The 11,036-nt window shown below is 31.7% G+C and overlaps 1 long non-coding RNA gene across 2 annotated transcripts; it reads right to left on the bottom strand.

The window, feature by feature from the left end:
• Nucleotides 1–4,443: 4,443 nt before the first annotated feature.
• LOC107932609 (uncharacterized) lies at nt 4,444–7,580 on the bottom strand. Of its 2 annotated transcripts, XR_001693445.2 has the most exons (7): nt 7,397–7,574; nt 6,770–6,832; nt 6,532–6,687; nt 6,327–6,447; nt 6,101–6,187; nt 5,405–5,490; nt 4,444–4,923 (listed from the first exon to the last, which is right to left on the bottom strand). It is a non-coding gene; the product is annotated as an uncharacterized lncRNA (long non-coding RNA). The 2 variants fall into 2 exon arrangements; XR_001693444.2 differs by having other exon boundaries at nt 6,327–6,687; nt 7,397–7,580.
• Between the last annotated feature and the right edge of the window lie 3,456 nt (nt 7,581–11,036).

The following is an 11,036-nucleotide window of genomic DNA, read 5'->3' as shown; positions in this document are numbered from 1 at the left end:
ACATATTGGTTTAATAAAATTATCTATGAATTACATTAATACCTTTTGTACATTATCCTCAATGGTTTTTGTACGCAAAGTAAGATGAAAGCAAATATTAGCTCACTGGTTATCTAACGTTTAACTAATACTAAGCGGTATTACGTGGTTGGACAATACTATAGAAAGATAGCTTGTATTAGTAGATGAACATAAACATGTCCTTAGTTTAACCAAAATTGAGCAAATTGATTAAAAGATTAATATGTTGTCTATCAAGTCCAATTGGGGAGATGCTTTGTCTTGAGCATCAGAGCGAATGACTTTCAAAAAATAGAGACATAAATGTGATTGACTAGACTGAAGTACATTGGATAAAACCCAAGTAGGATAGATCTTGAATCCATTTATGGATTTGTTCACTTGTGACGTTTATAGTGCGGCATAACTTAATCCTAAGTGGATGGTGGACTATGCATGCGTGACTCTTATACTTTGATGTAAGTAAAAGCTTGAGTTTAAATAGATAAGAAACCGAAAGCTGGTGCGTTGGGTATACAACTTTTACAGTATGTAACATCATTCACAATAGTGGAATTCATAGCCAAATAGATGAGTAAATGATATCATTTTATTGGCACATGATAGATGAAAAGTACACATGGCAATGAGTTATTTGTATTTGTGATAAATGACTTAATTACTATTTGATAGTAATTAACTTTTTACGAAGGAAGATGTAATGGTTACCATAAGATAAAATAAAATCATATTGGGAGAACAAATTTATCCCAAAGAGACTAAGGATATCTTATGAGTGTAACACATTTTTAACAAGGTCAATGAGTGCATGCGCATGTACGTAGAAAACAAACAATTTTTATGAAAACAATTTAAAAGTGTGGTTTTAACTACAATTTAAAAGCGTAAAGTGTTAGTTGCAATATTTTTGGTGTCAATGGAACACTAGAGCATTCTAAAGATTGAACTCAAGTTAATTACAAGTTAAGAAATTACTAATCTAATCAAGTCAAAAAATTTTAGTGCAAATTCAAATAAAATAATATGTAAGGTATATTTAAATTAACAAAAAAAAACACTAATATAACTTTCTTCTTTTTTTACTAGAATTAATGTAAATGGATTGAAATGATGGTTGAATGATCCATGGATTACTAAATAAGCTAATAAACCTATGATGATGTATATATTGTTTGACACTCCAAGCTAGGAATCTCCTCTTGGTCTCATCCTAAACTAAAAGGTACCACCTACACTCTCCTCTCGGTCTCACTTAGGCATATAAATCTCTTCTCGGTCTCACTATTCAGCATAAGCGTATCAAAGTCCTACACGATAGAGTCTTCTCTTGGTCTCGTCTATCTAAATCTTCCACTTGGTGCATCAATTCTAGTGTAATATGCAATTTAATACACTTCAACAAACAACCAATCAAAGCATTGATAAGAACTTAGGAAAGTAACCCACTCATCAATCAACCAATAAAATAATTCAGCACATGATTAGACTTGAGTTCCTTACAAGCATTTTAACAAACATATAGTAAGCATAAAATGTAAAATATAAGGTTGAGAAAATTCTCATTAATAGATAAAATCGAATGAAGCACGAGCGTTTAAGACATCCCCCTTCACAATGTTCCAGCAAAAACAAACAAAGAGAAAAAGAAAAAAAAAGAAAGAAAAGAAGAGAAAAAAAAACCTAAACTAAACTCTAAACTAAGAACTTTGAAACTAAGAAAAATGTTTTTAGCCAACAAAATCTAAATTCAAACGCTTATAAAGTGGTATTTATAGCCTACTAACATTTAATCTACGATTAACCATTTTACGCTTAAGTGAAAAATAGACTTAAGCTTGTTTGACATAAAATTACCCTTGCAGTTTTTTCACCCGTCAGGCAACGATATCGTGATACCCACAATAGTCTTAAAATGGATGGTCCTGGGATGTCTCAGTATCGCGATATCACTATAGCTGCCTTCGATTCTTTTCATTTCAACATTATTAGGGGTATTACGATTTCCATGCTTCGATATTGCAATACCCCATTCTAGGTGATTTTTCTTCATGTTTGGGTCATTGTTGACTTCCTACAACACTCAATCCACTTATTAGGTTCCCCATGGCACAATTGGTCAATTTGAGTCTCAAAAATGGCTTAAAATTAATAAGGTTAAATATAAAATTGATACTCGAATTTGTCCACTTCTCCCAGATTAGTATTTATAGGTATCGATTTAGTTGACGAAAAAAAGCTTAGGTACCAATTTGGGGCAAAAAAAACCATAAATACCAATCTAGAAGAAGTGGACAAGCTTGAGTACCAATTTTATATTTAACCTAAACTAATAAAATCAATTTATTAACAACAAAACTAAAAATCAACAAAAACATAAAAAAATGCACTTAAATTGCTTGAGGATAAGCTCCTCAAGTGTATTAAAGAGCTTAATTTGACGTGTCAAATTACAAAAGATCAATCATTAGATGAGCACTGATCGAGTAGCTTTCGTAATGATATGTAATTGGGGAGAGTTAAGTCGTGATACTATAGTGGAATAACTTCGTGACTAAATGAGTTTATAATTAATAGATGAAAAACTATAACTTAATTATAAATCATTTGAGTGCTAATTGCATATGTTCAATCTGTCCCTCCGCTAATTCATTGAAACCAGAAATTAATTGCATTTAGAATAAAACGAATCGAAATGATAAAGGTAGAGAAATCAGTTACATTCGGAAATGAATATAGTTTCTCACTAAGTATGGAAATGACCTTAGAATTAATTTAAGTTTTTTGAATTATTATTTATTAAATAATTAAAGTTTAAAAAAGAAATTAAATTAATAGGTTATTGTGACTCCGTTAAATATGAAAATTAAATATATTTTCTCATGGATTCTTTTACGGTAAAGCTTTCATAACTTTAATATAATTAGAATTAGGTTGAGAAAATCATTTAATTGGAAAATAATTAATTAAAATTAATTTAATAAATAATATTTATTTTGATAAATAGAAAAACATGTATTGAGTTAGATCAAATTATAAAATACTAGGTTAAAAGTTTAAGAAGCACATATAATTGGACCAAATATAGGAGAGACCCAAAACCCCTCATAGTATGTATGAGAAGTGGTAACTCTAGTATAGTTAACTAGGGTTAGTTGCCCTTCTCTCCTAGTAGAACTAGGGGTTTTGTTTTTCTTTAGATAAATATTATTTGTATTCTACTAATTCAACTAGAATTCTTCTATTTCTAGCTTAAATGACCCAGAACGTTATTTTGGATTACCTAATATGGTGGGCAGAAGGAAGAAAGAATCTTTTCAAATCTTAAAGGACAGATTTAAGCAACGAATTGACAACTGGAGTATTCGACATCTCTCTCAAGGTGGGAAAGAAGTTTTTATTAAGGTCATTCTTCAAGCTATTCCGACGTACACAATGGCCATTTTTTACTACCAAAATCTTTATGTGCTAATCTTGAGAGTATTATAATGAAATTCTGGTGGCAGAAGGATTGTGGTAAAAGAGGCATTCATTGGTGTGCTTGGAAGGATCTTTGTAACGTAAAAGAAAAGGGTGGTTTGGGATTTCGAAATCTTAGTCAATTTAATATTGCTTTATTAGCCAAACAAGGTTGACGCCTTATTAATTTCCCAAATTCTTTATTAGAAAAGGTCTTAAAAGCTAAATATTACCCAAATTTAGTGTAACGCCCTCATGCTCGAGACCGTAGCCAGAGTCGAGCTTGAGGTGTTACTAAACTTAATTTATCATTTAAAAAAAAAATTAAATCAATTATTCCAACTTTCGCAATAAACTGTCAATCTGCGATACAGTAGCTTAAAAATTCATATCTCGAGTTTTGAAACCTGAAATTAAGACCCGTAAATTTTTCCTGAAACTAGACTCATATATCTATCTACTAATTTTTTTCTAGAATTTTTAGTTTGGCCAATTAGTACAGTTTATTAGTTAAAATTTACCCTATTTCAGCATTCGACTGCTTTGACCTCTGTTCATTACGAACCATTTTTCTCTTTGTACAGAACTAAAAAGACTATGTTGTTTGTTTCTCTTAAAACTAGACTCAATAAAGAATCTGTACATATAAATAATGACTTATAATTATTTTTTTACAGTTTTTAGTGAATTTCTAAATTTAGAACAGGAGATTCAGAAATCGTTCTGGCCCTATTTCACAAAAACTTAAATATCTTATAAAATATAACTCATTTACCTATTTCGTTTCCTTCATATGAAAATAGACTCATCAAGCTTCTATTCTATAACTTATTCATCATTTAATTCCGTTTCTATTATTTTTAGTGATTTTTCAAATTCACGTCATTACTGCAGCAATATTCTGTTTTATAGCAAATTTTACTTTACTATAGATTTTTATGGACTAAATAGCATTTTAAATATACATGACATCAAACATGATTTAGATTGGTCATTTCAATGGCTAATCATTTACAAACCCTTTTCTTACCAAACCATAACCATATCATTAGATCATTTACACAAAGTGAGTATAGTGCTATACATGCCACACTCAAAATATACAAGCCATTTTACCAATTTAGGGCTTCGGATAGTATGAACGAGCCTTCGACCTATCCCGATTCTCAAGCCGGCTGGTCAAAACTACAATGAATAAAAAAGAGGGAGTAAGCATAAATGCTTAGTAAGTTCACATGCAAATAACAAGTAACATGATCATGCAATCCAACATAAATATCATTAAGACACTCATGTCATAAGAATTCTTATTACCTTACCACAATTTTGTCTTACCAAATTCTCAACCAAGGATTAAACTCATACATGTTCATTTTCACTTCTTCAACACGTTCCTCATCGAATCACTTTCGTTTTAAGTACTCTCTCTATTCTCTTATGATTCTCCTGTTGAACACATTGGAATATAATTTCGGATACACCGGATAGTGTGCACATAAGTGCTATACTCATAGCTAAACAAGCTCAATAGCTTCTGAAATCTATGTAGTCAAGCTACCATGTAACCCGCCCATAAATGAACTCAGACTCAACTCAATGAGCTCGGGCGTTAGCATCCATAAGTGAACTCGGACTCAACTCAACGAGTTTGGAACTCAACCATCCTAGTGACATGTCACTTGCACCCTAATCTACTCCCAAAGTTCAAACGAGATTTTTCTCAATTACACATTTTGATCGCCTTCTTCGAAATATAGAAACCAATATTTGCTAGTATCTCATACTTATCAAGTTGTTCATATAATTTGCATATTATCAAACAATAATTCACAAAGCATAATATTTCATGGTAATAAATATCATATCATATAAATAACATTAAATCACTTAAAATATAAATTGTTACTTTATTTACACATGAACTTACCTCGATACAAAATTTTTGCAATCGAGCCTATTCCTCGTAAACTTTGTTTTTCCCTCGATCACGACTTGAATCTTGTTTCTCTTGATCTATATACCAAATTAATTTATTTAATACATACATTCATCAAAACAGCCCCTAGAACGAACTTTGATAAAATTACCATTTTACCCCTAAACTTTCACATATTTACACTTTTATCCCAAGGCTCGTAAATTAAACCTCATCCTATTTTATTATGTTTTATGACATGCTGATCATTTTTCCCTTATATAACAACATCAAATTCACACTCTAACATATACTTATGAATATTAGGTACTTTTACCGATAAGCCCTTTTTCTCGTTTTCACTTAAAACCGAGTAGCACAAGTTGTGTAACATAATTTAAAACTTCATATTCTATCATAAAACACCAAAATACACAAATTTCACCTCTGGGTATTTTTCCAAATATGAATCCTAAGTTGAATTATTGCTAGCATAAGCTAAATCGAGCTACCGGGATTCCAAAAACATAAAAATAATTAAAAACGGGACTTGAAATCACTTACTATGAAACTTCGAAGTTGAAGAAACCCTAATTATAAAATAATTATATCTATCTCGTATTTGTGGTCACGAAATCACTATTCTGATTAGGCCCTAATTCGGGATATTACATTTAGACTTCATCCATACACAGTTAGGGAATTTACCTTCACTTTCCTAGAAGAGCGTTTGGGCAGCAAAAGGGTTACTGAAAGATGGCTTATGTTAGCGAGTCAGTAGAGGAGACCATATTTCTGTTTAGAGCGATTGATGGATACCAGGAGTCGACATTGATAGGATTAATGACAGTACCAACAATGCAAAAATAGAGTTAGTTTCGGACTTAATTGATGTATCAACAAGAAAATAGAAGGCTGATCTAATTGATAATACCTTTCAAGCGGACATTGCACAGAAGATTCTGCAAATTCCTCTAGCAAAAGAAGAACATGATGATTTTCAAGTCTGGTGAGGAGAACATTCTGGTGAATTTTCATCCAAAAGTGCCTACAAACTATTACAAGAGGCAAAATGGACCCTAGTGATTATTTAATACAAACTGAAAGAAAAAATTTCTACAAAAAGCTATGGAATTTACATTTCCCATCAAAAATTGCCATCACTATTTGGCGTATTTCATGGAACTTTATTCCTACTCTAAAAAATCTCAAAATAAGAAGAGTGGCTACGGATAGCTCCTATCCTCGGTGTCGAAATGTGGAAGAAGATAGCAACCATGTTTTCAGAAAATGTCCTACAACAACAGAAATATGGCAAAATCTAAGCTTATCATGGCTCATTAATACTAATATTCAAGATCTGTGGTAATGGCTTACTTGGGTCTTGACCATGGGTAACAGTAAACAATATCGTCTCTTTTGCTGTGCTGTCTGGACAATCTGAAGTTCAGGAAACCAGTTAGTTCATGAGGGGAAAATAACAACAGGAAGAGACTTATCAAACACTATCCAGATTTATATAGCAGAGATCGATGGGTGGAAGAAAAACCACTCATCTTAGATGATGATAGAAGACAGAGACAAATTGAAAGAAATACGAGAGTAGTTATTTATTTTGATGCAGCGTTCAATAGTAAATACTCAAGATCAGCCTCGGGCCTGGTGGTGTGGGGGGAGATGGGTGAGTTTTTAGTTTCGAAAACAGTACTACACTCTACAATATCTTCCCCGTTCATGGCAGAGGCACATGCAGGATTACAAGCAGTGAAGTTAGGGATTTCAATGGGTTTTCATTCAGTAGATATCTTAGGGGATTCAAAAACAGTCATAAAAAAATGCAACTCAATAGCAACAGACAAGTCAGTTATAAGGGCGATCATCCGAGACATTCAAAGGAAAAAACATTTCTTCCAAAAAATCAACTTCCAGTTTGTTCAAAGATCAGGAAATAGTTATGCCCATGAACCTGCAGTAGAAGCTTTAAGAAAGGGAGAGGAAAAATACCTAGAGGGAGTAGATTTCATTCGTCTTCAGCGCAAACGAGAGGAGAGATTGTCGAGAAACTCAGATTGAAGAGATAAGGATAGCAGAAATGAAAGATTTCTTGAAACTTGCTATCGTTTGAAACACTGGTATAGGAACTCGAAAAGTCAGACGATTAATGGGTACCAGCTAATTGATAGCAATTGGATTTGACGTTCCATTTCTTTATTTTTATTCTAATTGTTATTTGTTTCATCGTGGGCCATTTGCTCTCTTTTGGGCCTCTTTTCTTGTTTTTCTTTACTTAGGGCCCAATTTCATAGTTTTAAAGAAATTTATTCTTTATTATATTATTTATTTTCTGATCAATAAAATCCAGTCGAAATATTAAAAAAAAAAAGGAATTCTTCTATTTCTTCCTATAAATAGATGTCACTAGTAAAATTATTTACACATAAGCTTTTAATATTGTAATTCTGCCTGAAAATAGTTAAAAGTTATTTTTAAGTATAAATTTTATTTTCTAGGAATGACAATTATAAAGGAGAAGATTATTCTATTGAAAGTCAAGAACATCTAAAATCCGTCTTACAAAAACACTTCTTAAAAATTTTTATTACCATAAATATTACTAACCCACTCAATTTTCAAAATTTTAATTTTCTATTATAAAACCATTTTCATATGAATTTTTTCCGACATGCAAGATGTTAAAGTAAAACATATTGAAGTCGATATTCACTTTGCTAGGGAGCGAGTTTTAGCTAGACAATTATTAGTCAATTATGTTCTTTCCACTCAGCTGGTAGTTGATATACTTGCTAAACCTCTGATTCAGTCCATCTTTTCTTCTCTTCAGGACAAACTCAAGGTGATCTGTGTTAAACATCTCGAAAGGTAATCTGACGTCTAAACTTTTTGATTTGGAGTTTTTGAAAATCCTTTAAAAAACTATATTGAGGTTCTTTTTTCTTAATCATTATCTGTGCAGTCCAATTTTGTTAAAAATATTCAATTTCAAGTTTTCGCTTTATTTTAAATTCGATTTATATAATTAAGGATTTTTGAGGAATTTGTGGATTGTTTTAAATTAGTTTATTTTTAATCTTTATTAAAGACCCTTGTGATAATTGATTCACCACGGCTACTTCGACACTGACAACTGATTCACCAAGTTGCAATTGCAACCAGTATCAAACGTCATCGGGAGGCGGTTTTGAGATATTTTATCTTGGTTTCATGTTCTCAAATTGCTCCATTTTCATGCATGCAGATGCAAGAATACTTGAACAAAGTGAATCCTAAAGCTTTATCAATTTTTGTGTATATTTATGAAAATGTCTTTCAACTATTTTTTATAATTATTCATTAATAAAATATCGAGTTGTACTTTATTAATGGTGCTTAAAACTCATGTACAATTGTTACATTCAATATTTTCTTAGATGATGTTTTTTTAAAGAATCTCAATGAGTTTTTAAATTGAGTTTGCAATGAAAAGTAAAAGTTATTAATATTGATTTAATTTATTTATTGTCTTTAGTCGTGTAGGCCAATATAAATAAGCTCTCCTGCCCATAACTTTTTCACTTGATTCTTTAGGCCTGTGGGGCTCTGTGTGTACAATTATTAATTGATTTAACAAAATATGTGTTATATTTGGCTTTTGTTGAAGCCTTTAAAAATAAATCTTATTTGAAAAAGAATAATTAATAGAAGCGACAAGTAGATATTAGTTAAAATTTTATTCCTTCAATTAAAATAAATAAAAAACAGAGGGTTCGCCAAAGAGAACTTAAACTTTAAATTTTAGATTTGGAAAAAGCAACTAACGCAACAATCAAAATTATTAAAAAAATCAATGAGATGAAACTTCTAGTTAAAGTATATTTTCCGTTTGATTCAAATGTTTGATCATTAATGTAAAAATGCATTTCAACGTTCTTTAATAAATTAATTGTAGTTACCGATGATCGCCTAGTAACTTAATCTCTTCTTACCTTCTCGATAATCAAGGCAATCACCAATAATTACTTCCTTTATTGACAAATAATCCTATAATGACCACTTAGAAATTTAATTTGTCAATAGCCTTAAAGGACAAAAGAGACCCAATTCTAAACAACAAATGCACAATATTCAAGGTTTATTTAAGTTAGATCATATGCCTACATTACACAAATAAACATGTGGTTGTCACAAATACTATAAATTAATTGAACGACTAATTATCTAATCGATAACACAATTATTATAAGCTATCAAATATTGGTCACATATTTAACAAACCTAAACAATTGTAATTAAATCAGAAGACATGCAAATACTAAAGAGCAAAGAAAGATTAGAAGCAAGTCGATCTCACAAACTTGTAGAATCAAACTTCAAATATTACTTCAACTAGAAAAGAAGACTTTAGCAAGCTATAAGAAAATAAAATGCAAAATCAAATTAAAATTGAGAGTGGAGATGATTTGTCTCTCTTCTAATATCTTATTTATAGAGTTAATGGAGTTTTAATTGACTTAAAGTTATTATTACAAACTTGATTTAGACTTAAATACTTGAAAAAGTTGAAAGTAGCCTTGCATCTCGGATTTAAAATAACAAACGGACCCACATGACATGAATTGTAGCTTGGTGAAACAATGTTGTGGCACAGACCTCAGGTGTAACACCCCTAACCTTTACCCATCGCTGGAACAGGGTTACGGAGCATTACCAAACTTTACAGACTAATTACAGACATTTCACAACCTTTATTATACAAATTAATAATTAATCATAAGACACTCATATTGTCCCTTAGATGGGTCCTCGAAGCCCAAAATACACTTTAGAAATGAATTGGGACTAAACCGAACACTTAGGGAATTTTTCTCAAAATCTCAAAATTTTTCTTAGGAGTAGGGTATACATGCCCGTGTGACCAACCGTGTCGCTCACACGGCCAGGAGACACACCCGTGTCTTAGGCCGTGTCCAATTTAAGGTAGTTACTGACTTAGGTCACTTGGCCAGCCACACTCCCGTGTTCTAGGCAGTGTGCGAAGTGTAGGGGTCACACAGCCAAGTCACACGCCCGTATGTAAAAACCTGGGCATTCTGTTTTGAAATTTTAAGGTGCAGGGGACACATGGCCAGACTACATGCCCATGTGTCAGGCCATGTGTCACATACGACTGAGACACATGCCCGTGTCTCTACCCGTGTGAATGAAAATATGCCATTTTAAGGCCACTTTTCTCGCCCTTTATGATAATCAACTGCACATAACACTTTCATATACTAATATATCCCAACCAAGCAACCAATACAAGCCAAAAATCATGTTCTAAACTTAATAAGTCATCACAAAACTCATTTGCATAAACTTACCATAATAACTCTATTCATTAATTACTAAAAACTACTACTAAACACATGCATACAAACTTATACATATGTATCATTCACAACCATATTTCAAATTTAACTCATTTCTAATCCAACCTTATACATGCCATATAAATCATAAGTTATATTACAAATCTATCGGAACAATCTAGATAGTGTGGCCTGATGTGTTGATTCGATCCTGCAAACTCACGTTAATCTACAAGAAACATTAACAACATGAGTAAGCTTAATAAAGCTTAGTAAGTTCATTGGTTTTAAAAAAA

The sequence above is a fragment of the Gossypium hirsutum genome, chromosome A12 (assembly GCF_007990345.1).
Source record: "Gossypium hirsutum isolate 1008001.06 chromosome A12, Gossypium_hirsutum_v2.1, whole genome shotgun sequence".
Taxonomy (NCBI): domain Eukaryota; kingdom Viridiplantae; phylum Streptophyta; class Magnoliopsida; order Malvales; family Malvaceae; genus Gossypium; species Gossypium hirsutum.
Note: the sequence above shows the minus strand (reverse complement) of the source record. Positions and strands in the feature narration are given on the sequence as shown.